Raw genomic sequence first — 4,050 nt, 5'->3', positions numbered from 1 at the left:
TTGTTTGTTTTTCTCTTTCTGACTTACTTCACTCTGTATAATAAGCTCTAGGTTCATTCATCTCATTAGAACTGACTCAAACGTGTTCCTTTTTATGGCTGAGTAATATTCCATTGTATATATGTACCACAGCTTCTTTATCCATTCATCTGTCGATGGACACTTAGGTTACTTCCATGTCCTAGCTATTGTAAATGCTGCAGTGACATTGGTGGAGAAGGAAATGGCACCCCACTCCAGTGTTCTTGTCTGGAGAATCCCATGGACGGAGAAGCCTGGTGGGCTGCAGTCCATGGGGTCGCACAGAGTCAGACACGACTGAAGTGACTTAGCAGCAGCAGCAGCAGCAGCAGTGACATTGGGGTACATGTATCTTTTTCAATTATGGTTTTATCAGGGTATATGCCCAGTAGTGGGATTGTTGAGTCATATGGTAGTTTTATTCCTAGTTTTTTAAGGAACCTCCACACTGTCTTCCAGAGTGGCTATATCAATTTACATTCCCAGCAATAGTGCAAGAGGGTTCCCTTTTTTCTACACGCTCTCTGGAATTTATTGTTTGTAGGTTTTTTGATGATGGCCATTCTGACTAGTGTAAAGTGATACCTCATTGTAGTTTTGCTTTGGATTTCTCTAATAATTAGTGATGTTGAGCATCTTCTCATGTGTTTGTTGGCCATCTGTATGTCTTCTTTGGAGAAATGTCTGTTTAGGTCTTCTGCCCATTTTTTGTTTGGGTTGTTTGTTTTTTGATATTGAGCTGCATGAATGGCTTGTATATTTTGGAGATTACTCCTTTGTTGGTTGCTTCCTTTGCAAATATTTTCTCCCACTCTGAGGGTTGTCTTTTTGTTTTACAGTTTCCTTTGCTGTGCAACCGCGCTTCATTCTTAATATAGCAGTCCAGTGACCTTTTAAAAATGCAAATCAGATCATGGTCACTTCATTTCTTAATAGTCTGAGGGGGTTTGCATTGCTCTTAAAGAACAACCCAAACTTTTTACCATCACCTACAAGGTCCTACATGATTTGGCCCTTGCCTATGCCTCTGACCTTATGTAGTACTATCTTTTCCTCATTTTTTACTCCTTACACACTTGCTTTTTCATGTTCCTTGAATATGCCAGGCTTTTCCCCACCCTCAGGCCTTTACACTTGCTGTTTCCCCCCATGAGATATTCTGCCCCATCACAGGATTCTTTATGGTCATTCAGGTCTCAGCTCAAAGATCACCTTTTCAGTGAGGCCTTTCCTGACCTTTCTATCCAAATAAGCATGCTTCCTCCTAGTCACTCTATCTGAAATCACATTGTTTATTTAATTGTTACTTATTGTCTTTCTCTGTCTCTGGAATGTAAATTTCATGAGGACTGCCCACTACTGTATTTCTAGGATCTAGTACAATGCACATCTCATAGTAGGTGCTCTAAAATATTTGTTGACTGAGCAAACAAATGGATGAATGAATGAATATGGTAGTTGTCTTCTGTGATAGAGGGGCAGGTCCTGCCAAACTCAAGGGCAGATAGAAGAGTGAGTTACTGTGACTAAAGAAATAAAGAAGCTGGACTGGTAAGAACTGATGGTGGGAGACAGACAAGAAGGAATGTATGTTGGCCAGACTCTACTGTGAGCTCATAGAGTCTAGGAATCCTAGGGCCTACTTGACCTCCTAACTCCAGTCAACCCAGAATCAAATTCATTCTGGGCAAACCAAAGACAAAGGCTGCCCGGCTTCTACTTTAAGTTCTCTTGTATTCAGTGTCCATCTGGGACACACGTGGGCATTAAAGATTCTTGGCAGATGTATATCTCTGCTCTGTTCAAACAGGTTTTCTTTTTCTCAGAATTTCTTGGAATTTAGAAAAATTGTTGTTAAGCAATAAAAGCAATGAATGGAGACAAATGACTCATTCACTGCTGCTGCTGCTAAGTTGCTTCAGTCATGTCCGACTCTGTGACCCCATAGACGGAAGCCCACCAGGCTCCCCCGTCCCTGGGATTCTCAAGGCAAGAACACTGGAGTGGGTTGCCATTTTTTTCTCCAATGTGTGAAAGTGAAAAGTGAAAGTGAAGTCACTCAGTCGTGTCTGACTCTTAGCGACCCAATGGACTGCAGCCTACCAGGCTTCTCCGTCCATGGGATTTAGCCACCGCCATTTTGGACTCCTTTTTCCTATTCTACCTACCTAACATTCCCCCCTCAAGAATTCCCAATTCTTTGGGAATAGGGGTGTCGAGGTCTTTCTGGCTACTTCCTGCTGAACTGGGACGGTGACGGGTATTGGGCCTCCCCCTCTTGCTAGTCTCAATCTTCAGAGTCCTTATAGCAGTGTCCAAGGGTGTGTGATATTTTCTGTGGTCAGCTGTAGTTTTATATCTTTGTTGAACTGGCACTGCATGTTGTAGCTGGTTGACCTGGCTCTTCTTTTTCCATCCAAGACAAAGCTGCTTCCATCAGTGTACCAGACTTCCTCAGGATTGGTCAGAGGATCTTCTGACAATCCCTCTTGGGGTTTTGTCCAGTGGTCCAAGGTTTCTTAACCGGAGGTCTTCTGGAATCTGAGACTGGGCCGCGTGAGCTTTCTGCTGAGTTCGTTTTTCACTGTCCCGGTTTCCAGTACGATGGGCCTTCCCCTGTTGGGCTCCTGCTGTGCTTGGCCTCTTCCACTTGGACTCATTCACTAATACATCTGAAATCTAAAGTGTATTAATTAGTTTATATTACCGTGCCACAATTCTTATCTTGATAGAACATTTCATACCCTTATAAAAATCTAAAAATGTCAAAGAATTTTTAGAATGGTGAATGCAAACAACAAGCTTTCTATAATAAAGCCTACTGATACTTTAAAAAGAAGAATAAAGCACCACACCCATCTCCATCTCCTTCCCTTTTTAAAAGACTTCTTTTAGATATGACTGTGTTTGGTTGTCTTTAACTTTTCTCTTTTCAGGTTCTCTTTCTCCATTGTTATCAATAAAAATACCAGCATGAAAGGGCAAGGGGAGTGTTTGTTTTTGTGTAAACGTCTTTGATCATATCAGAGGAGAAAGAATCATGAACACCCACTGATTACTGATTTTAAAAACTAAATCTTGATTTTAGTTTCTACAGGGAAGATGAATAACACAAAAAAAGAGAACATTATGCATGTTTCATAAGTGTCAAGGACCTAAGTTTGGTTGTTTTTATTTAAAACTTAACTCACTGATTAAAGCCAGTAGCATGCTCTTATTAGAAGAGGCCTGTAAAGGATACAAGTGAGCACCTGTCCTGGCACCCCACCTCCTAAAAAAACCCCAACCAGCCCCACTTATCACATTGTTGTAATAGTATAACAACTAGGGATTGAAATTACCTCCATCATAATATAGTCTTAAAATGAAAACTATTCTGAATGTAGCAGGTCAACAAAGAGTTTTTAAAAGCCATTGACATTTCAGAGGCTAAGTGGGACAAGGTTAAGAGTCTTGTTCTGGATTCTGGTTGATCTGGGTCCGAGCACTGCCATGTTCCCAGTGTGATCCAAAGTTCTGTTTCTCATTTACAGAATGAGGAATACAATAGTAACTTCTTTAGGATTGTTAAGAAGTTTTGATGACATATGAAGCTCTTAACATGGAATAAAAGTTCTTAACATGTATCTAAGACTTAGTAAATATCAGATCAGATCAGATCAGTCGCTCAGTCGTGTCCGACTCTTTGTGACCCCATGAATCGCAGCACGCCAGGCCTCCCTGTCCATCACCAACTTCCGGAGTTCACCCAGACTCATGTCCATCGAGTCAGTGATGCCATCCAGCCATCTCATCCTCTGTCGTCCCCTTCTCCTCTTGCCCCCAATCCCTCCCAGCATCAGAGTCTTTTCCAATGAGTCAACTCTTCGCATGAGGTGGCCAAAGTACTGGAGTTTCCGCTTTAGCATCATTCCTTCCAAAGAAATCCCAGGGCTGATCTCCTTCAGAATGGACTGGGTGGATCTCCCTGCAGTCCAAGGGACTCTCAAGAGTCTTCTCCAACACCACAGTTCAAAAGCATCAATTCTT

Source organism: Bison bison, unplaced genomic scaffold, assembly GCF_000754665.1.
Source record: "Bison bison bison isolate TAMUID 2011002044 unplaced genomic scaffold, Bison_UMD1.0 scf7180017864203, whole genome shotgun sequence".
NCBI lineage: Eukaryota > Metazoa > Chordata > Mammalia > Artiodactyla > Bovidae > Bison > Bison bison.
Note: the sequence above shows the minus strand (reverse complement) of the source record.